We start from the raw sequence: 25030 nt of genomic DNA on the forward strand, positions 1-25030 counted from the left end.
TCACATTGCCACGCCCTGCATTTAGTGTGCCCAATGAATTTCCTTGCAGTGTTCGTGACATATATTTTTTCAGGGGAATCAAGGTAGCTGTATAAGATAGAGGTTTCTGGGTCACTGGCTAGCAAGTATAATTGGGATTTTTACCTGCTGTTTGACCCACTAGGACCATTATGGTTCAGAATAAATCAGCTAGGGCAAGAATAAATGCAGGTAATAAGTCATTTATTTCTAGAGTGAACAGCACAGCATAAGTTAGGTCACAGGTTTGTGGCTTCAGTCCTCAAGTTACTATGCACGAGCCAGATGTTACAGCAATCCCTGATTGAGCAGAGAGCAATTAATAGAACTCTAATTGACCCACTTGTGCTCAGCAAAGGAAATCATGAATATCTGGCCTGTTCGCTGTTTTTGGAGGAACGGAGTATAAGTGATTATTTTGATGTGTTATCCCTAATTTAATGCCGTAGGGTTACAAACATTAGGGTCCTTTTGATTAAAAGCAAAGGAATGGATAATAGTCTATGAAATGTCTTCATGCTTTGTAGGTTATCCACACAGAAGCTTTGGGTGGGATCTGTCAGTACCACAGGTGAATCCATCAGAATTATCTACCCATGTATTGAGCCATGAGTGCTATTGTGTGAATATAGATAAATGATGTTTAGTCGGTGGCTCACATGGGCTGTTTTCAGGAACTGTGGATTAAATTAAACCTTTAATGGGAAACTATTGCCTCTCATGAAAATACATCAATCTCATCTCCAAGCAAAGCAAATGTGTTACAAAGCTGTTCCTTCTGATTAAGGATGATGGCCTGTGCTTTCTAGCCCATGGAGAAGATTCCCAATTCCACCCATGCTGCTGTAATTAACTTTAATTGAAACTGCCTGTCATTGCTGGTATACTGTATATGCCCCATTTGGCCACCAGTCCAAAATGTGGTGTTGGCTGTAGCAGTAATGGCTTTGTCACTCGCAGTACCACTTCTCACCTGTTTTTCCTAATGCCAATTCTTTTCTCTAGTGTGTCTGTTCTGATTTTTGCTGTCTACAATACATAGTATTATGGAAATTGAATACTTTTTAAATTAAGAGGTGTAATTGCAGATCTTACTATAATTGCGGTAATTGCAACATATAATGATTGCCTTTAGGCTTTGGTTGTTTTCTGTTGTCTTCTCAGGGAGAACCCATATAATGAAATATACCCTTCTTCCATGACAACCAGTTTCTGAAAGACAATGCCTATGGGCCACACCTTTAGTGGGAGGTATCGCTCACCGGCAAGCACACGTTTGTGCCACAGCGGACACGTTTTGGGCAAATGTGAAACAACCCTGCACAGGGAAAGGACTCCCAATATCAAAATGTATTTTTTTGCCTTTAGGAAACAATTTAATATACTTTCCAATTATACCAAAATGCGTTTATCTGCCCTTCTTGAAGAACCTTAATAGCAAATGTATTATGTGAGTGTTTCATTGACACCTTTTCAAATTATAAGCCAGGACCACGAGTTGCAGCGATCTGCTTTGTGACCAAACTATGTCTTTAGATCAAACCATGTTTATCTGTTCCGTAGCATAATCCAGTCCGGCTTTTCACTGACAGAAGGTCTTTTCCTCTGCCAGACTCATTTATTTATTTATTTATTTTAATACAAAATTCAGCGAGGGATTAAAATAGAAAAGATTAAAAGATTAAAGAGCTGTGCGGAGTGGCCCACTATAGTGTTGACGCAGGCTGCTGCTCTCCCCTTCCTAAGTCTCTCTGCCTCCCATGCTCTCATTCCCTCTATACTTCCATTCCCCCTTTCATTTTCTTTTTCCTCATGTTATTTAAACTTTCTTCTTTGCCAGAGTCTTTCTTATGTACACAAATAATACCCAAAGATTTTCCCAATTCAAAAAATGAGTCTAATTTTTGTAATTAAATAAAGAGAACCATGGAAGGATGGAGGCCACACAAAATTGTTGGTATTTTTTGTTACATTTTTTTAACATAAAATGTAGTGTAATGGGGCTTTTAAATGAATTATTTTGTGTTTTTTTTTTCCAAATGAAGATCTCCATCCAATCTTTGTCTGTTTTACTATTTTTAGCATATAATGTATTTATGTTAATGAGATTTTCTCTCCACACTCGTCACACTAATGGCCTGACAGCAGTGGTTAATGGCTAGACATACGGCTATTGCGTTCTGCTGTGTGTGAGCCTGTAAGAGTTTACAGGGTAATGAATGGAGCCTGTGACGTTAGCAATATATTAGCTCCTGCTATTGCTGCAGAGGGATCTGCGTTAGGTTTTGGGCCTCCCTTTCTTTATTAGTTTACAGAAAATTCAACATTAAAAAATGTGGAAGCATGGAACCAGTATAACTGTCTAATGGACTTGGCTACCAAACTGAAATCATTAGAAAAACATTAACCACAACAAGGATTTTAATTAACTGAAGGAAACCCCCCTGTTTTTCCTACACTTCTTGAGCTTTGTGTTAATATACATTTTTGCATCTGCCCAGTGCCAAGGATATGAGACATAATAATAGCACACATAGATATATTTGCAAATGCAATGAGCAAAGTACAGTTTCAAGTGCAATTGCTATGTTTTTTCCCCACAACTCACCATTTTTTCCCCAGAATTCCGGCATCATTGAGATTGCAAAGGAGCAATATTCTTGACACAAATCACTGTGTCTGATTCACCAAAATGGCTTGTGCTTCCTCGTAAATTGGGTGCAATTATGGCAAATGTAAATGAGTCTGATGATGTCATTTGATCTGACCTGATGACGTCACAGTGTTTACTGTTAATTTTTCCGGTGTTTGACATTCGAATGATGTGTGCATCATGTGTGTAACTGAACTGCACTCATTAACGCAGGAAGCTGGCAGTAGATCCAGTGTGGCCCTATGTCAATAGGTGCAAAAGTGCTTGATTCGGAACAGAAGGCAGGAAAGACGGAGCCCTGCTGAGAGCAACTATAAGAAAGAGCGAGTAATGCAATTTGACATGTGTCTTTAATGAAAGTGGTTGTGTGAGAAACTGACAGCCAGGAATGTACAGGGAGCACAACTGTACTTGTGTAACCCAGAGTTATAAGATTTATCTTGGCTTGAAGGGTAAATGCCTTTAAATAACCCCACCCATACTTACTGCTACAATGACATTAGTAGATTGTAAGCTCTTTGGAGCAGGGCTCTCTTCACCTCTTGTATCGGTTATTGATTGCTTTATATGTTACTCTGTATGTCCAATGTGTGAAACCCACTTATTGTACAGCGCTGCGGAATATGTTAGCGCTTTATAAATAAATGTTAATAATAATAATAATTCCCTTCCTTTTTAAATATTCCATTTTTGGACAGTATAGATCAGTGATCCCCAACCAATGTCTTATGAGCAACCTGTGGCTCACCCACCCCTTTGATTTTGCTCCCAGTGGGTAATAAAGTTTTGGGACCCCTGGTCTAGATACATACATACTTAAAAAATGGCTCACAAGAAAGTAGGCAGAGTTTGACGTGGATGGGGAATGTGACTGGATGTAGAGGGCATAAATAAAGATTATGGATGGAGCCTGGGATGTCCCCATGGCTGCAAATATAATTCATTCAAAAAGGCGAGTTTCAATTGAGACATTAACTGGGTAGTGCTGCAGATGGTGTTTGCTAACTAAAACTCTCTAAAAGCTCATGGAAAGCCATGATGTATAGTGCTGTTCTATGGACTTTAATGAACATCAAACACACCAAAACTTGATTACAAGTAGTCCCCAGCAGGTAAAGGCAGTAATAATTGAGGAGAGGTGACTCCCCCATCAAAGATTGGTGACTATAGATAGTTAGTATAAAAAATTAGGTTTTGTGGAAAGCAGCCAAAAACATATTAAGGCTCATGTATGTCCAGGAGAGATGGTTAAATTCAGACAGAAATGTGAGCATGGCCCACAGGCAGAGCACGAGAGCCAGCGCCACCAATTACTCAGCCTTACGCTCTGGACAAAACTGAGCTGCTGGTACAATTTGGTCTATTGTGACCTAAAGAAACAGTTTTTAATGCACAACCTTGGCATAATGATATGTCAGAAATACATTGCTGTAATTATTCTTTAGATATGTGTATAGAACTATGCTCACAAATATGCTATATGTCAGCTTGATACAATATCTTTTCTTCATTCCATGAATTTAAAGACTTGTCGGGGATCTTTGAGTTCAAGAGAAATGTTAACATTTTAATGGTCATTTAGCTCTAAAGCATTTAATATTAAAGGAAACATGCAATGAATTTAATCTTTATACATTAATCATCCCATTCCCCTCCTCCATTTCTCCATTTAGAGTTATAAATCACGTGTTATTTCCTAATGTAGCACAGGCTCACAAAAGCAGTTTTTAAGGGCTTTGCAGCCATTCTACTTCTATTTTTTTGTGGTTTGAATTAATACAGGATTCTGTGCAAGGATAGCTCTGAACAAGCCCCTGAGCAAATGTAAAACAGATTAATATTATTATTACATTTTTGCTCACATAGCACTGCTAATTATATTTTCCAGGCACACTGTCTCCATACCCTGTAGTGCTTAAAACCTAAGTTTGGTGCCAGAGAAGCGAAGATTTTAGCCGAGGGCATAACAAGCGGCTTTCCTTTGGTGCTACACTGGTAAGAAAAAAATTCAGAGTAATCTTGTCTCCACCATTATTTAAATGTCATTAAATTGAATTGCTTGTATGCATGTTCTTGCATGTACTTTTGTATTCTTTTTGCTTTCTTAACCATCTTTAGACATCTTAAACTGGAATAAAACAGAGTAGTTTGGTATATTCAGCTGCAGTTACACTTTTTTTTTGGAGTCAACTCCATCTGCCCATTATTCACCACTATATTACTGAGGTTCATGAAACTCAACAGTACTGCCGTCCTGGGCCTGTAGCTTAGGAGGAAATCCAACATTTAAATCAGAAAAGAAATGCACTCAACTGGTCCATGGTGGTCTTTTTCTGAAGTATTATTGTGTAACTATTAAGTAACGTAACTATTGTGAATAGAGGGGCCCAAAAAGATCAGATGAGCCTAGCTATCTGTAAAGTATTCTGATTTAAAAATCAGAATATTGGCTCTTAATGTTACCAGGAGCGGTAGTTTTTATAACTCACCTCATGGCAGCAGCACCCCTGAATTGTGACAGTCTATGTCCCATGTCCCATGTGCCCGAAGTGATAAACCCATATTATTGTACCAGTAGCAGAAAGGCCGAGCCTATCTTGGTGTGCCAGCAGAACAAATTCATATTAACTTTCACCCAATAAATGTTCCCAACATGTTTTGGCAAACAGTAGTTAATGGCACAGTGACCCATAAAATAAAATAAATCAGTGTCTCAGAGCAGAAAATGGCAAGTGATGGCTTTAACCAAACAGTGAACTCAGAACTGAAGAGTACATTGACTTAAAGCACTGAATGACACAGTGGCCTACAGCAATGACACAGTGGCCTACAGCAATGACACAGTGCCCCACAGCATTGACACAGTGGCCTACAGCAATGACACAGTGGCACACAGCATTCAATGACAAAGTGACTGCCAACATTAAATAGTGATGTGACTTCCACTGGTACAAACACTCACAACATTAAATGGGATGTTGACTCCCAAATTATCTCCCCCTGCTTCTCTACCAACATTCTCTTTTCTATCCCATCTATCTCCTCTTTTTCTTGTCTTTCCTTCTCTTCATCTTTTACTTTCTCTCTCTACTTTTCTCACCCCTCTCCTTTTCTGATACCCTTTATCTCCACTTTGCGTTCTCCTATTTCATTCATCTGTGCATACAGTATATCTTTGCCCATTCATTTCCTGCTCTCTTTCTTTCACTTTTCCTTTTGCTCACTCGCTTTGTTTTGTTGTTTTACTTTCTTTGCAGATTTTACCAGTGTAAAATGGGAGCAGTTCCAGTGTTAGAGATGTAGCCCACCATTGGCATGAAGCAATACTGGGGCAGCATTGTGAGGAAGGAGAGCCAACTGTGAAACTGTGACTGGGGATCTTTCCCTCTAGGACAGCGCTGTCCAACTTCTGTGGTACCGAGGGCCGGAAATTTTGTGGCCAACACGGTAGAGGGCCGATAATGGAAGCCAGTTTGACCACTCCCCCTTTTTAAACCACACCCACTTAAAACCACACCCATGTTATAACAAGAGCTTTTAAGACTATACCCACATTAATGGTTATAGCGCAGCAAAACCCCAAATGGTTGGTGCTCACTGTAGGGATATCACCCTTCATTCATATGTGAAAGAATTATATTATGCCATATTAAGACACAACCGTAAATCCCTATGCCTCCTCTTCCCCTGTGGGTAGCACAGCAACCCCCAGCACATAATTACACATCTTAGGGACCATATAATGACTATTTTCAAATGCTATCAAACTCCCAGAATAAACCCCTGCCAGGTTCACCTCCCACAGGCAGCATAGGGCAGGCAGAGTATGACACACACACAGGCAGCATATGGCAGGCAGAGTATGGCACACACAGGAAGGGTAGGGCAGGCAGAGTATGGCGCACACAGGCAGGGTAGGGCAGGCAGAGTATGGCGCACACAGGCAGGGTAGGGCAGGCAGAGTATGGCACACACAGGCAGGGTAGGGCAGACAGAGTATGGGACACACAGACAGCATAGAGCAGGCAGAATATGGCACATACTCTGCCTGCCCTACCCTGCCTGTGTGTGCCATACTCTGCCTGCCCTACCCTTCCTATGTGTGCCATACTCTCTCTGCCCTATGCTGCCTGTATGGCACACACATCATGCACTGACATAATGCTGGCACTGCTCCTACAGTCTGAGGTGTGAACAGGGGAACAATGTAGGTGATTAGAGCCTGAGCCTGAGGTGTGAACACTGCAGGGGGTGAACAATGCAGAATCTAAAAGGTGTGAACAACACAGGGGATTACATATTTAAACAATACAGAGTGATTACAGCCTGAATCTGAGGTGTGAACCATGCAGGGGGCCATTTAATCTCAGTACTGATACCATTTAAAGCTTCCACAAAGGTAAATCATCAAAGCAGCCAGACAGGTGGGGGGCTACACAGAGGGGGGTCGCGGGCCGCCAGTTGGACAGCCCTGCTCTAGGATATTTCCTAGAGGGAAAGACCTGGCAGACCAGTTTTACACTGAATATTGGCAGCCACAATTGGCCCGTGTATGGCCACCCTTACTCATTCATAACTGGGGCTGTTATCCTGGGGTATTATAAAGCATGGTACTAAGCCAACTAGATCTTGGGTGCTTGGCTGCTGATGCTTATCTAGGTGATGCTAATGGTCACCATGTGCTATGGAGCCCTGCCTCAGGGACGGCTGTCTTACATATTACTGCACCGTGATTTGCACCCTGCATTTGAGTCTTAATCCTGCGCAGGGTGCAGAGCCCCATGCTGTTTTCCAAATGTATCCTGCCTATTAATTACATTTTCTCAAAAGCCACTGGGCACAGACTTCCAACTAGGAATATGCATTAACAAAAATGAAAGCAGTCAGTATTAACATAAGTACATAGGAATCATTGCTACATGCTTCAGGCTGGTAACTAAATCAGGATAAATGCAAGCAGGTTCCACAAGAGTGGGAAAAAAATACAGATAATGTAATTTGATGGTGTAAATAAGACCTGGGGCACTGGGTAAATTACTGAGCGCCAGACCCTGGTATTTGGGGTCATGCACAAACACTGTTTATCAGCCAAAATATCTTTGTCATTTAGTTTATTTAAGGCTCTTGATCTGGCTCAGGATAACACACTGTTCTTAGTACCACAGAACTTGCTGCAGGTCCAAGTCTGACACAAAATGGTAGAATCATCTGTCACGGCTATGGACTTGATTTGGTACCACGGAATAATGTCCCATTATACGTTTCTGTCTCGGGGGCTTCTCTCATTTAATTTTGATGGATTGATCTGCCGGTCACACAGGCATGTTGAGGGGATCATAATCCTCCTGACACCTCTCATTAGCAGAGGGTGATTCATATGACAGGAGGGAAGTGAGCACTTGGTAGAATCTAGAAAGCTCATCATTCCGCTAACTGGCTCTCCCAGCATAATAGAAAATCCGGAGAACAACTCGCCGGTCCCTCGTGAGCAGATTGTTGCACGCGCACTTACCTTCAGGCTGTGCAATGCCCAAAGGCTATTTTTTCTTCACTAAATGGTCTTCATTTGTTTCACATTTTGAAATTAAATTCTTGAATGTGTTGTGAATGTGACTATGGAAATATCACAGCTACACATTTACCTACAAGTGATTCCTCATAAATATTTATATACATTTCTCTCCCAAATCCTTGCAGGGTTATAGATTAGTTAAGAACAGGCAAATGCCCCAGCCCAGGCTCCCAGGCTGTGGATGCTATTATATTGTATCTTAGTTTGTATTCTTTGTATTCACACTATAAATTTGAAACCAACACTTCAAGTTGTTATACTACATGTCTCCTACAAAAAAAACCTGGTTAATGCCACAAGTAATTACGCAATTACGTGCCACAAGCTAATAGTGGGTGCTGGGGTTGTAGCTTGGCAACAACTGGAGGACCTTAGCTGTTGAGGGACATCTCTATGTGTTTTTCCAAGTTGGGGATCCCATTTCTCCTGCATTGCTCTTGTCTGTCACTTCTATAGCTCTTGCCCTAGCCTTTTCGAGGGCAAAGCACCTATTTCCCACTATCCATTCTACATCCTTTATTTTGTCTGTTCTCTCTTCCATGTTCTTTCATATCCCTTTCTCTAATTCTTAGATACAACCCTCCCTTTTCTCTCCCACCCTCCTGGCTTCCACCTACTGTATACACACAATCCTGATTCTGTTTCCTTCCCATTGCCCCAGTGCTATACCTTTCCTGTCATTCCCTCCATTCATCCAATGAGTTTCATTTATTGTTTTATTCCCCATCTCCCCAACATTCTACCTCACTAGCTTAACACTCACCACTTTATATCCCCTCTCTCTTTCTCTCTCTCTCTCTCTCTCTCTCTCTCTCTCTCATTTCTCACACCTCCCTCCCTCTCCCTTTCCCTCTCCCTCTCCCCCTCTCTCTATCTCTGTCTCTCTGGCTTTTCAGTCAGGTCTGACCCACAATAATCTCTTTCCTCTGCTCTTCATCAGTCTTGTAGAGCACTGCCTAAGCCTGTTCTTTTCATTCCTCTATGTCTCCCATTTTACAGCTCATTCTGTCTTCAGCTTTCCCTCAGTCTCTTCCAGCCATCTCATGCGCAGTCTCCCTTACATGTAAATGAATAGACTGTATTCGTGCCATTTTTACATTTCATCCTGTTTTATTAATCTCACTGCCCACCTCTGCTTTTTTTGCTTTCTCATTCTGTTTTCTCACCAGCTCTCCCTAACCCCTGCCTCTCTTCATTCCTCCTCTGTGTGCTGTGCCACTCTCTCACTCTTTCCCTATTTTCTCTCCTCCATCCTCCTCCTCCTCCTTTGCTTGCTCCCCCTCCCTGTTATCTCCTCTGACTCGCTGTGTGGGTGCCTATCTGTTGGAGTAAGACAGCTGGGGAGATCTGGAAAGATTTCTGTCTGGGTGCCTGTCTCTGGCGCCGCAAGGGACGCAGCTCTGCTGGTGACACCGTATTGGGGGGAACATTGGTGACAGGAAGAGCAAGGAAAGTGACAGGGACACCGGTTGCTAAGCGGACCAGCAGATCCTTCACGCCAGAGAAGATCACGAGAGGAAGAGCCAAGTGATACAGACACTGGTAAACTGCATGTGTATGTGTTTGGCACATTGTACAGATATGTCTGCTTTGCAAAATATTCTGTGATTGGTGGCATAAATCTAGCTGTCATCTATTGATCTCTCTAGCAATCTTTCATCTACTGTATCAATCTATCCATCAGTCCATCATCTATCTTTATAATGGTCTACCTTATGCCATAGTTCTTCCATCTGCTAGTCTATGTACCATTTTGCCTAAATACATGTGTATCCACTGATTTGTATGCCAGTTTTTATGCATCCATGCTCCAATATGCAGCAAAGAAATCAAATCTTACCAACATCTGGTGATATAAGCACGTAAGAGCAAGGTGCTGTAGTTCCATTTGTGTGTGCCTATACATGTCACTGGGCATCAATCTTGCATGGCGTGTGCAATTGTGTGTGTGCATATGTTATTGGCAAAGCTTTCATCTGTATATTACGTTACCATATGTCGTGCATTTATATAATAACCTCAGTAATGAATGTGGGTCTGTGTGTGCTGACATGTAGAAGACTTGATTGTTTGAAGGTTTCCTAGAGAATGTGTGCAATTACTGGGTCGGACACTTGTTATGTGCTCTGTAGAAATGCCCGTGTGTGAATATTTCTATTGGTTTATGTGTGATAGGATCTGCAGATTGAGTGAGTTAAGGATGGCCACCTTAACATTCTGTATGCCAGCATATATAGAAGTATTCTCTTTATCTGTATAGCTGCAGATATTTAAAATACTGCTTATAGGTTTAATTGCCTATGCATATGTGTTGCATTAGATTGTGTGTATACAGTGTATAAAGGGCACCTAGAGCATCTTGCATGCTTGCTTACTCAATATGTTTGCTTTCTTCTAAAAAAAATAATGTTCCTTCATGGAATCATATATATGTGAAAGTTTGTGTACTCAGTTAATCTATGTACATATATGTGCAGTACTTTGAGTGTGAGTAAGCTAGGTGTCTAGGGCTTTCTGTGCATTAGTGTTATTCCAGTATGTATGTGCCTGCATGAACATGGCCATAGCATTTATTAATATTTAATGTAGCCTGTGTGTGTGCGCACTTTGTATATGTTATGTGTTTGTGTGTGTATCAGCACGTGTTTTGCAGGAACATGTGCCAGAAGCTAGATTTCATCTGCATTAAATAATTCTGCATCTGTTTGTTTTTGTCTGTTTATACACTGTTTACACATTTGCATTGCAAATCTTTGTGTGACCAGTTCTAAGCCTGTATGTGTGTGTATGTACTCTCTGAATACTTTGTCATATTTTGGGACTGACTGAAGCTGGAGAAAATGTGAATATGTATAGACTGCAGAGATCCTATCCTTTACATATACTTTGCACTGTTCATAGGATTTCTTTGATTGGAGTTGTTTCTTCCTACTGGTACATCAATAAAAATGCCAAGTTATCATAATATGTCCATGTTTTGAGTCTGCAATGGGTCTTTTTCCCTTTGTTGTACTTAGTAGTGATTGTTGCTTGCAATTTAGGCATACTACATATCTTGTGTCTCTGCTTAGTCTGGAGTCATTTGTATAAAGTTTTGTAGAATGTCTGTACACAAGAGTGAAATTGTGCCTAGTTTTAATGGTAATTCAGTCTAAGGAATTCAGGGCAAGATGCAGAATCCCAAACATAATTGCTTTAGATCATGTCTATTACCATTGGTCCATGTATCAGTTCATGCATCACTTCTAGCCTACCTTTTCCATTAAGAATAAAGTGGCAGATTTATTAATAGCCTTTCATGCACCCTATTTTAAAATTGTATTTTTATTTCTTTTTAATCTGAGTAAGAGTAAGATCTAAAATAGAAGATTCTATATTGTCACCATTGTGGGAGTTTTGCATTTGTAATCTGGAAGGTCTGAAATATGGACCCTTAGTATGTGTGTAAAATAATATACCATATTGAATCTGCAAGCAAAGATGTCAACGTAAAGTCTTCCTAAGTTCCTGTAGCAAAAAATCCACAGCAAATTGCCATAAAATACTGCAGAAGACTCTATTCTGCACCATCACATCTGCAATATGGGGCCATATGCCCCATGCTTTACCATAATTACCATTGCTTCACCATGTTGATGGCTGACATTGGAATCCATTCATGAAACCTTATTGGTCATAGGTCTAACAATTGGCTCAGACAATGATCTGATCACTTTTAATGCAAGTTATATCTCAATTGTTTTTGGTGGTTTCCATTTTTAAGATTGTTCTTTCAATTAAGTACAATTACTTTCCTTCGGCTACAGTGTAATTGGGTACTGGCATCTTGTTCTTAAAAGTTCACTAGGGATGGGCATCCATCACAGTTTGGTGTGACTTGGTGCTCCTCCTGAATCGATGAGAACGAATCTTTCTCATGTTTACTGAAGATGAATGTCCCTCATTACTTCTAAAGAAGGATGTTTCTCACACTTCCTTGAAAAGAGTTGTTCCTTGTAGTTTTCTAATGGCGTTACTCTATAATTCTGCTGAAGGCTGGAAAGCTTCTAAGATTCTGAAATTATAGGCAAGGAAACCCCTAAAAATCACAAAAGGATGTTAAACTAATGCCATTAATACTTGAATTCTTTCTAAACTGAGCCCACACATGCAGGCCCATGCTCACACGAGAGAAGTACCAATAGGGGGCTGCATCCAACCCACAAGTTGCTCTACATGAAGTTAAAGGAGCCACATCAGACAGGAAATTTTAAACCTGGCACAGTCCCAACACAACTCACTATTATTGTGGAAGGTGGGCGGAATCTCCCCCCAGGCCTGCAAACAGTGCCACTTCAGAACCTCCTAAACACAACCTTGTTCTATAAAGCAGAGTAGAGCGGTGGGATTGGTGGATGTCACTTCAGGCCCTCTTATCTGGAGTTATCAGAAAGCATTCAGAAGCATGAGCACTTCTCACTGACATGGGCCTGGCTTCATCTGCAAATACTCAGTGTTGGTGGAGACAAGGACACAAATCAGCGTAAAATGCCAACGCTACTCTTCAGTAGGGTGGCATAGTTATCACTAAGGGTAGTGCTGTCTAACCTATTATATGTAATAGGCCGGTTTCTCATATATCATGGTTGGGGACCAGATTAAATTAAAATGATGATGTCATACAGCTTTCAATCAGACTGGGCCACCAAAAACCTTTAGAGGCCCACATTTGGCCCACGGGCCTCCAGTTGGACAGCCCTGACTAATGGTTTCACTCTACTTGAATATCTAGTAAAAAAGAGTGGATCAATGTGGAAACAGAATCCCTGACTACATGCCTCATACTCTACTCTTATTCATATATCTCATGTCCACAGTCTTATATCCAGCGCCAGAACTATAGATAGGCAGAAGAGGCATGTGCCTTGACCGGGGGGGGGGGGGGGTTGGGAGTTAGCTAGGCACATATCTCTTTCACCTACCCCTGCCCCTTTTCCCCCTCCACCCACATGTTCCCCCCCACCAATGGCCGGCCGTATTACCTCGCCACCCCCTCTTCAGTGTGGGAACATGAGGCTGCCTGTAGTGGGCAGGGAAGTCACCAGCCCAAGGCAACCCAGCCAGCTTGGCCCGGCACTGCTTTCATCCATTGCCACCATTTAAGTGACATATGTCAAACACAAGGTTCGAGGGCCAAATCTGGCCTGCCTGGCTATTTCATGTGACCCTTGGTGACTGTGTCTGATTGTCCCCCGTGATCAATTTCCATTTTCCTCACATAACAACAACAACATAGTAACTAAGACTAAAGGGTTGATTCACTAAAGGTCGATAAGCATTATTGCATGCTTTTTACGTTAAAATTTATGTGAAAAAAAAATGCGCGATTCGCTAAAGTATTATCGCATGCGTTAAGTTGCATATTGTGTGTTTTAAATAGCGTGCAACCGAATACGTTAATTTTAATGCATTGCGTTAATTAACACGCAGAAATAATACTAACGCATGATTCACAAACACTTAGACGCGCTAAATATCGCATTAGTCTGTGCAAAAATTAACACCTACTTGGGGCAGGCGGTAATTATAGAAAAGTACAGTTCATGAGCTTTTGGCAACACAATATGGACTTTGCAGTGGGATTTATTTAAGTCTGTGTTGGCCCTAGAGTGATGCAGCCGCCAGTTTGCAGGGAAATGGCCATTTTCAGAACAGTAGTTTTCCGAAAGTAATGGTGTGTATGGCTAATATGGCGTGCGTTTTTTCGCATGCGGTGACAATTTGTGCGCGCTGCATTAATTAGCGCGCGTTGCATCAAATACCGCACGCAAATAGTCTTCGCGACTTAAATAACGTAAATAGCAATTAACGCAATTATCCTTTTCATGAATCGTGCGTTAAGACGTGAAAAATAATAAAATTTTTAACATTTTTAATGCATGCTATAAATAGTGCGTTTTAACTCACCTTAGTGAATCAACCCTTAAGTATATTAATAAAAAAATTCGGCCTGCGACTAAGCCTATGTTTTAGATTTCGCCCCCCTTATGTGATTGAGTTTGACACCCCTGCTTTAAGTGCAGGCCTGGTGTTGGGTTCAAAGGGAATTACCATCTTCAAATCATATACAGTAAGAGTCTTTGTAAATTGCTTTGTCAAAGAAGGAGGTTTTTATTGATTGGTACATCAAGTGCAGAATACAAAAGCATTCAGCAGTACAGGAGAGCTCCTTCTTGCACAACTGTTGCATAGACTTTTTATAGTACATATTAACCAACATTATTATATAATAATCCTTGTCACTGGATTAGTAATTACAGTTTCAGCTTATTAAATTTTGCTCAAGATTTTGCTCTTTTGCTTTTGTTCTTGAGTTGAATAACTGTTAATGCCCATATGTAATAAAAGACACTAAGTTGGCCCATGTGCAGTAACCCATAGCAACTAGTAAGATGTTTACTTTTAAACAGGTGACCAGTAAATGCTGCCTGCTGATTGGTTGCTATAGGTTACTGCACATGGGCAAACTTAGTGCTTTTTTTTTACATCACCCCCTATGACCTCCTTATAGTCCCTCATTACACCAGGAAGGAATTTTTTCCCCTCTGCGGCAAATTAGAGAGGCTTCAGATGGGGTTTTTTGCCTTCCTCTGGATCAACTAGTAGTTAGGCAGGACGTGATGGACATATGTCTTTTTTCAACCCAACTTACTACGTTAATATGTTACTATGTATTACTGGGCTCCACCCCATCTGTAGAATCTCTTCATCAAGAAGTCTGTACCTCCCAATACTACTAAAAACTTCTTAGTATATTGCTTATTACCCATTCCTATGAATGCAGCCAATAACCTTAGCTATATATAAATGTTCTTTTGTGTTAACTATAGGAGAGAACAGTGTTGCCAAGTCATTGATTTTGTGGTGGTGGAAATGGTATGACAGCCCACTAGTATCTGGTAATTCTGGTGTAAAGGGCTTGAGTTGTAGTCTTTCACATGGAACACAAGGGTGGATATGTCCACAGCCCGAGGAAGCAACAGTGAAAGTTGAATATTCCGACAGAAGGCATCGGAGAATGCTCATGGGCTCCCAAAGAATGTAGTTTAGCTTGATGAGAGTCAGATATAGGGTAGATGTTCAGTAGCACAGGGCATTGAGGTAATTTAGTGAACAGCATTGGCTCTCCTGAGGAGCTACTGAGTCATTTATTATCTTGGGTGAGTTATCCACCTATATACAGAATCAGGTGCATAGACTTTCCCTGGAAATCAGCTCAGAAGGTGCCCTATAATGGCTGTTGATGTAACCCAGCTGTGACCAAAGAGCTGCTAAGTATGTTGATGCTATTGATTCTGACGATTGATTCTATTGTGACACCTGTATTTGCCTGTTCCTGTTAATACATTGTTTAGTAACTGGTTTAGAACCAATGACACCCATCTGATTGATGTTGCACAAGACCAAGCATGCACACCATTCCTCCAAATTAAGTAAAAGATCAACCTTGAGTGTAAATTGTTAGTAGTGTAACTGCCATTCTGCAAAGGATGAGCCAAGAAGAGCCATAGCTGCCAACACTAGGGTCTTTTTATGCGGGTGCCTTGGATTCCAGATTCCATGGCACTTAAAGACTTGATGCTTCCAAATGTGATTACAGTATTAAAAAATGGGTACAGCAGCTGGGGTTACTCATGATTATCTCTAGAAGATCCTCTAGTATTCATTCCGTTGCTGATTTTGTCTGTTTCCATATATTCATTTGTATTGATCCATTTTTGTACAGTATTGTGGAACATGTCGGTGATTTATAAAGGAAGTCTAATAATAATAACAATAATATGTAGGCAGATGCTGTCTCAGAGGCTAGATATTGTTTAAACTCCACTGGATGCTGACTTTCTCAGTGTTGAATATAGATGTCTCTCAGCAGGCTAGGGCTGAGCTATATCCCTAACAACGTAATGGGGGTTGATGTCACTAACTGCATAATGGGAAATGTACACTAAAAATAGATACAAAGAACAGGCATTCTGAATGCCAGTACAGACTGAACACATATAAACAGGTACTTACTTATAGAAAAGATTAAAAAATAGGTAAAACATTACAAATAACCCAAACACATTTTTATAATTTAGTATATGTTTTACTAGAGCTCTAGTTGCCTTTCATAGGGTATTATTATTATTATTAACATTTATTTATAAAGCGCCAACATATTCCGCAGTGCTGTACAATAAGTGGGTTTTATACATTGGACATACAGAGTAACATATAAAGCAATCAATAACCGATACAAGAGGTGAAGAGAGCCCTGCCCAAAAGAGCTTACAATCTACAAGACTATTGGAACAATACAACAATACAGATTTGTATTGGATCATGGCAGTATGACTTTGAAAATCTACCTGCCACTAATTTAATGTTCTCAAATGATAACCCGGTCTCCTTACCAGCCCCCCATTACTTACTCATATCTGCCTCCAACACCTCTCTTTCTAGTGTTAATTCAGGAGTGATGTCTGGCTTGAGGGGGGAAAGAACTGATAGGTTGTAGGACAGATGTAATGTTACACAGCCTATCACGTTTTTTTGCCCTGTGCCCCCCCCCCAAAGGCCAGCACATAACTGGGGATAGCTCTGGAAGAAGTGCCATTGGTCAATGGGAGTAAGTAAAGTCAGTGGCTTTCTGTAAGAATCTGGAATGTGTTATAATGATGGGCAGTTGATAAAATGTTCAACCTACATACAACCCTAAGCTACTGCTATCCTGCCCAAAGTTCTCTATTTTTTAACCGACACCTAATGCTTTGCATTAATATCACAAATAGGAGTGTTTGGCATGATTAAGTCACCAGAAGGGAAGGTTGGTGGGAGTTCATCACAATAGAGGAGGAGCACTGCTCTAAGTCTGACCCTCTACCTCCCTGAACCCATGCCTATGACTAAAGGTCAGGACCCTCCCTCAGGTTTTTTTGACCATCGCTAGTCAGTATCCCTTTGAGATTTACACAAAGATGTATCCCATCATTTTTTGGAGTGGGGTATAAGCTTACCACTCCACAGTATGTTGGGTCCAAGCGCACATGTCCCAGACCTTCAGCATAGGAGAGCAGATTCGCACTGGAAACAATATGCAGGCACTTGTCTGGACCACAGAGTAGTAGACTGGAAGCAGTTTGTATAGTGTAAAATAATTTAAGTTTATTGTAAATATCCCTAGACATTCATGTTACTGGCCTTACATGTTTTGTTAATCATAGGCTCATTTGAGCAGTCCAGACAAGTGCCTGCTTGTTGTTTCCTGTGAGTATCCCTTTAAGGCTTACTGAAATACAGGAGAACATCCTGGTGGGCCCCAGTCTTGGTAGGTCCTTTGTTTTCACCTACAGACACTGCTACCTGATGCCCAAGACATAAGCCACTGTCTTTGCCCTGCATTGATGCAGGCACTTCTATGGAATTCTTGTGTGCACCTTGTCTATCCCAGAAGTGCATGGAAGTCAGCTGGAAAGAAGTCTTGATAAAGGCCTGTGATTTAAAGCCTTATGTTTTCCCCCCTGTGGGCTTATATAAGTATATAAGGGGACCATTGAAGTCAATGTCTCTGGTGTCACAGGTGACACCGATATCTTTAATTGTTGTATATAGGATTTACAGTACAGGTGTGGGACCCATTATCCAGAATGCTTGGGACCTGGGGTTTTCCGGATAAGGGGTCTTTCCGTAATTCGGATCTCCTACCCTAAGGGCTCTGGCACACGGGGAGATTAGTCGCCCGCGACAAATCTCCCTGTTCGCGGGCAACTAATCTCCCCGAGTTGCTATCCGAGAGCCATCATTTGCCATCCCACCGGCGAACATGTAAGTCGCCGGTGGGATGGCACACGCAGCGGCGCGATTTCGGCAAATCGGCGAAAATGCCTCGCGAGGCAACTTCGGCGATTTGCCGAAATCGCCTGCGCAGCATGTACCATCCCACCGGCGACTTACATGTTCGCCGGGGGGATGGTAGTTCGGGGAGATTAGTCGCCCGTGACAAGGGAGATTTGTCGCGGGCGACTAATCTCCACGTGTGCCAGAGCCCTAAATCTACTAAAAAATTATTTAAACAGTAGTTAAACCCAATAGGATTGTTCTGCCCCAATAAGGGGTAATTATATCTTAGTTGGGACCATGTACAGGTACTGTTTTATTATTACAGAGAAAAAGGAAATCATTTTCAAAAATATGAATTATTAGATTACAATGGAGTCTATGGGAGATGGCTTTCCCGTAATTCGGAACTTTCTGGATAATGGGTTTCCGGATAACGGGTCCGATACCTGAATTTACAAATTCTTTGCATTGGGAGCAGTGGCAATTTTGTCCCCATCGCTCCTGCTCCACGCTTACAACTTTAGTGTCGGAGTGTGTCCGGAGGGGGCTGCATTGCTATTTGTTACTGATTACCTGAAAAAAGTGAATGAGGAGAGAATGAAAGTTGGGTAAAAGTCATCAACTTGCTTGTAAAATCTGTCTAGAATTTGTAGAATGATTGAGATTTTAACAACAGGAAAAAAAAAATGTCCGTTTGGGAGAGAACTCACGGAAATCCTATTTGAGGTGCAGTAGCCAAGAGTGAGTGTGTAAAAAACCTTTTTTACACACTCACTCTTGAATAGGGCATATGCCTACTCGTAATCTCATTTTGGGAGTAATGCACTTGCATAGAATGTGGAAATGTAGGTAGGAATCCAAGCCAGGGGTGTTAAACTTACAGAACTACAACTGCAGGTGCTCTGGACCTTTGTCTTTATTTGCTACGGGGTGCTGTTGGTAGTTGCAGTTCGCAGTTCTTAGATTTACACAAAACTTTGTACAGGTATAGGACACGTTATCCAGAACACTCGGGACCAAGGGTATTCTGGATGAGGGGTCTTTCCGTAATTTTGATCTCCATACCTTAAGTCTGCTAAAAAATCAATAAAACATCAAACCCAATAGGATTATTTTGCATCCAATAAGGATTAATTATATCTTAGTTGGGATCAAATACAATGTTCTGTTTTATTATTACAGAAAAAAGCAAATCCATTTTAAAAATCTGAATTATTTGATTAAAATGGAGTCTATGGCAGACAGGCTTTCCGTAATTCGGATCTTTCTGGATAACAGATCCCATACCTGTACAGAAAATACAAATAGCAAGGTAAGCATTTACATTCCCAGCATGACTGTCACACAGAACATGGTTCCCCCGCTATAGCTCACATTGTTTTCTGATCATAAAAGGAACCTCCATGGTTACCTGTGCTGGCACTGGCATTTCACTGCAGCTGGGGTTGTCACCTGCCCAGTAATTATGACTTTGTTATGAATAGGGAAGAAAGCTTAAAAAATTAGGAAGGCTGGTATTTTTTCCAGTTTAGGTGGCAACGTTCTTTCCACTAAATGAACCAAGTCTGCAGCATATTGTAATACAGTCTAAACATTCTATCTGTAAACTATATTGCAAATATTTTATCAATACAACATATAATAATGTAAAATTAAATTAAGTTGATAATAAATATAAATAATTCAAGTCAGAAATAGTGATGAGCGAATTTTTTCACAAGGCATGGATTCGCAGTGAATTTCCGCATTTCGTCATTGGCGAATTGTTTCACCATAGAAAATTTCATTGCGTGGAATTTTTTTTTGGTGCGCGTCAAATTGGGCGTGGTCGCGGGAAAAAAAGGGCATGTTACAGTCGTGGTGAAAACAACAAAAGCAACAAAAAAAATAGCCGTGGCGACAAAAAAAAAAGCTGTGGGTGACAAAAAAAGGCATGGGCGACAAAAAAAAAATTGTACGACAAATGTGTTTTCGCAAATTTTTTTAATTTTTCGGGACAGATTCGCTCATCACTAGTCAGAAATTCAAAAATGAAAACCTGCTTTGAGGCCACTGGGAGCAACATCAGAGGGTTGGGGAGATACATGTTGCTCCTGAGCCGCTGGTTGGGGATCACTGCTTTTAACCATTTATATACAGAGGTCTACAAACTCACATTGTATTCTTCATCAGCATTTTTCAGCATCAGTAGAGTGCCCAAACCAAGCCAAGCAGTTGCCTAAATGTAAATTCCATGGCACCAGAAGCTCATCAGAGTGCACATTTTTGCCATGATACCATTTCACCCCCCCCCTTGCCTGAGCTATTCCCAGTTTTTGAAAGATACATTTTACTAAATACAACATCCACTATAACTAGGGCATTTTCTGTAAGAAAAGGAAGCTTATACTGTATATTCTACTGGTCTGGAATTAAGTATTTTCTATATATTTTAGCGTTGATCTCTTTGGTGATAGAACTGTTGGTGTTAGTTGTATTGAAGCGCTGCAAAAGCAGGTCTGACAATATAAAGCCCGAGGGGCTCATTTGAAAGTATGAGCTTGTGCTGACAGCTGCAGGGTTCTATTTCTGACCTCTACCCCTTCAAGATCCTCTTAGTTGACAGGGGTTGTATAGAGCTGTCATGTTACTGTAAAGTAAGCAGATTAAATTGTACTTTTGCATGTTTAACACCAGGGACGCTATTACTTCTCTTGCACACAGCAATATCAGTGACAATTGTCTCTATAATGAAATCATTATCATTAAACATTGAAAGAAACCTTTATTCTCACAATAATGTGCAGTGAGCAGTGCTAGTGAGTAAATGCGCAGTAATCTTCATCCTGTTCCAGAGGCACACAATGTGAGTACAATTTGGGTTATTATATTAATATGCCTGTAAAACGGTACAGTTAAAATATTTTATTTGCATTTAAATGTTCTATCTTTTGTCCAGCGTCTGCAAAGAAATTCTTTTTTTGGTAGCAAATCTTGTTTCATGTGAGGAACATTGTCACCGTATGTTGAGAGCCACAAATGACATCTGACATCTGTTTATCTACATGTAAGCACTTAATCCATTGTATTCTAACTAGTTGTTCTGTTTATCTGCTATGGCACGTCAGCCCTACAGCCCTATTGCCCTTCTGTTTACTGATATGTATGAGGTTTAAAGCAAACACACCAGAGGTAATTTATGAACCCTGTAGGAGCAAGTGCAAGAGGGCTGCAAGAGCTTACCTTACTTACAGAGCCCTTGTGTCCCTTGGGTTGCTGCTGTCTGCACTGAGCGAGTGGTGCAAAAAATGCCTCCGGACTGTCCCGATTTTTGCAGGACAGTCACGATTTTAACAGCTCAGTCCGCAGTACCAGGTTCTTATTGAAACGTCCCTCATTTCCCTTTGATCTCCTGCACTGAATGCTAAAAAAGATACAAAGTTTAATTAAATAAGTAGCGTTTGGCAGAGAGCCCAGAAAAGTAAACAAGCAACACCAGCACTGAGATACAATTGTAACTAATAAGCTCAGTGGTTCTCAACCTTCCTAATGCCTTTAAAGGAGACATATTGGATAAATGGGAAAACCCTAATCTTGTAGGCAATTATGAATAATATACGGTGCTGGTTTCACTTTGTGCTAAACATTAACCCTATCTGTAACAATGGCCCCTTTACTGGAGCTCCCTATAAAGTGTAAAATGGAGAGTGGGCGTGTCCTAACGGTCCCTGCCAGAAGCACAGTAGGAGGGGGACTGCCAATCACAGCCCTGCACTCACACAAGCACAGACAGGCTTCAGTTCCCTATCAGGTCAGCCTAGCTGCTGATTGGTTCCTATCTTATAGTGTAGTGTACGGAGGGCCGCCGGCCCCCCAGCTCATCCAGAGAATTCAGCCAGCAGGAAGTGGAACGGATGGGCGGGGCTAGTGGGGTTTTGGTGGAATTTCTCAATAAATCAGTCTGAAACACAACTTTTTTAAGCACATTCCTTCTATATCTGGAGGAGTATAATTCATTGGTACATTCTTAATTTTTATAGGATATGTCTCCTTTAATACAGTCCCTCATGTTGTGGTGACCCCCAACCATAAAATTATTCCTAAGACCATCGGAAATATGTGTTTTCCGATGGTCTTAGGCGACCCCTGTGAAAGGGTTGTTCAACCCCCAAAGGGTTCCTGACTCACAGGTTGAGTACCGGTGAATAAGCTAAACAAGTCTCTTGGGGGATCTGAGACTTGTATCTTAAAGGGCAATATCACTTTTTTTTTTAGCGAAACTGTAATAACACATAAAACAAGACCCCAAAACCCCCAGAAATGTGTTGAAACTTTTAATAACCTGCCAAATTTTGTAAAACGGGAGTGGTATTTTAGGGGGTGTGGTCACAAAATGGGAGTGGTCAAAAATTTGCAGCATTTCATTTTGTCCCTGTTTACATTTTTCAAATGTTGGGAAGTAAGCTTTAATGTGTGGAAGGAAAGTGCAGCATACATTACCATAAGGGGATAATCACACAGAAGTAGGGTTACCTTGAAAGGATATATCACAGTTATACTAAATCCACCGTAGTGCTAATTCTTTCTGACAAATAGTTTTTTTTTCTTACTCGTGCTGGAATCAGCCAGTTACAGCGGATGAACTGTCAGTTACTCACAGGAGGTGTGTGTTGCAACTGCAATAAAATGTAAGGCTAATGCCACACGTAGCGTATGGTACATATTTTCGGCAAGCCAAAAAATGCTTCCTGAAAATACACTCCATACGCCCCTACCTGTGCCTGCACCCCAATGAATGGAATACGCTTGGGTGCAGGCACATGTAGCCGATATCCGCATAAAAACATGATAAAATGCAAAGTCTTGTGTTTTTATCCGGATATCGGCTACATGTGCTGCACCTGAGCGTATTCAATTCACTTGGGTGCAGGCACAGGTAGGAGCGTATGGAGCGTATTTTCGACCAAACGATTGCCGAAAATATGCATTAGCCTTGGGCTGAGGAACTCAATAATGAATCATTAAATATATAAACAACCGTAAGATGAAATAATACAAACTATTGATAAATATCCTTGCACTCTCTATCGGGCAGATTTACTAAAACTCCAACATTTCTCATTTTTTTTTCTTTTTAAAAATTTGAATAAATTCATTTCCGCCAATGTCTGACATTTTCGAAAAAGTCTGAACTGAAAGAGTCTGTGTGGGAAAAAGTTGCAAAACTGCAAATTTTTCTACCTGTCGTACCAAAACCTCTAATTTTCTAATTGTCACACAAAAAACCAGTGTCAAAAATCTGAAAGTCTCTAAATTTCGTAGCAAAGAAGGATCCTCCAGGGCAGGAAGGCCATTGACTTCTACATGATCTTGGCAAGTTTTAGCTGGCGGATTCAGGTTTTTAGTGACACATATTCAACTTTTTTTCTATGAATCAGGAATAAAAAAAAAATCCAAGGGGCAGATTTATCAAAACACGAGTTCGAATCCCGAATGGGAAAAATTTGGATTGGAAACGAAAATTTCTGAAGATCGCAAATATTACGAAAATGCTTACGAAAAAATTGTATTAGTAATGATAATATTGTATTGGTAATCCGAAAGTCACGGAATTTTCATACCGAATTATTGTAAACAGTGGCAGAGCCTTTCCGAATTTTTTGCTCAAGCGTTCGAAAAAGTTGCGCGGGCGCGAAAAAATCGGTGTAAACACACTCGGAGCATTCGGATGAACACTCCGAGCGTTCATGTCTTGATAAATCTTCCCCCAAGTGAAAGATTTGTGTCTGTGCATGTAAGGTATGTCTGAGTTCTGTGCTTATTTACTGCTGGATCAACCAAATCTTATTTTCTTTTTTTTATATTATTATATGATACTTTCATACAAATTTGCCTCAGTGATGCATATTTACCAAGAACGGGGTTCCTTTCTTTCAATAATTTTAACGGGAAATGCCTGAGACCTTTGGAATAATCATTATGCAGCTTGTTTAGGCAAAACCACTTGGTTTCAGGTATTTCCAATGGAAACAACAGGAGGCGATTTGTAAGGTTCAGAAGTACAATGTGTGCCATTAGCCTAAATTTCTGTTGCTTAAAGGGGCAGTATATTCCCTAGTTCAACACGAGTGCAATGAATGGGGCTTGTGCTGAACATATTTTTACCCATTAATTTAATCAATAAATGGTTTTGTTTATTTCTTGAGCTAAATGGGGCAAACAGGCAAACTAAAGCTACTCCATGTTTTATCCTTGTTAAGGTGGCCACACACGCCACTAACCTTCAGGGCTGAAACGGTAGATAAGGAGGTAGAAACAATAGGATTTCTACCTCCTTCTGCCGATTCAGCCCCGAAGACAGATTTTGCTCAGGCGCCTTCTATGGCACCCGATCAAAATCTTTTAACCCGCCAGATCGGTGAGTCGTCCGATATCAGCAGCTTCCTGCGATATCAGTCGACTCACCGACTTGCCATACACGCACCGAATATCGTACAAAACGGGGTTTTGTACGATATTATCGGTGCGTGTATGGGCAGCTTTAGAATTAGATAATTAGAACCTCAGTATAAAAGCCTTTTCCTTCACCTTTTGTTTTGTTAGCAAAAGTCCATAATGCAGGAGTTTTCATGCCCACTGGTAATCTATTTATCTGCCTCACAAGGACCAAACATGGAAGAGCTTTGGTTTCCCCATTTGCCCTATATAAAAAAGAATACATTTTCTATGATTTAAACAATAGGCAAAATGTATGTTCAGCACAAGCCCCATTCATTGTACTCATGTTGAACAAGGTGGGTATACTGCCTCTTTAATTGTGCTTGGTATTGTATCCTATCTTCTTTCTGTGTTGGGCATGACCAAAACAAAGGCCAATCCTACAAGCATTGTTACCTTTATAGAAGCTGAATATTACTTACTGTATCTTCCTAATATTTACATTAGAC

The 25030-nt window shown here is 40.8% G+C and overlaps 1 protein-coding gene across 2 annotated transcripts in view; it reads left to right on the forward strand.

Annotated features, from left to right (window-relative positions):
- The first annotated feature begins 9127 nt into the window (after positions 1 to 9127).
- elfn2 (extracellular leucine-rich repeat and fibronectin type III domain containing 2) overlaps positions 9128 to 25030 on the forward strand; it is a 42557-nt gene continuing 26654 nt past the window's right edge. The window contains exon 1 of one of the 2 annotated variants that reach the window (XM_012960670.2): positions 9128 to 9798. The gene's annotated coding sequence lies outside the window, so the exon portion shown is untranslated. 2 annotated transcript variants of the gene reach the window in all.

This window comes from Xenopus tropicalis, chromosome 4 (assembly GCF_000004195.4).
Source record: "Xenopus tropicalis strain Nigerian chromosome 4, UCB_Xtro_10.0, whole genome shotgun sequence".
NCBI classification, from domain to species: domain Eukaryota; kingdom Metazoa; phylum Chordata; class Amphibia; order Anura; family Pipidae; genus Xenopus; species Xenopus tropicalis.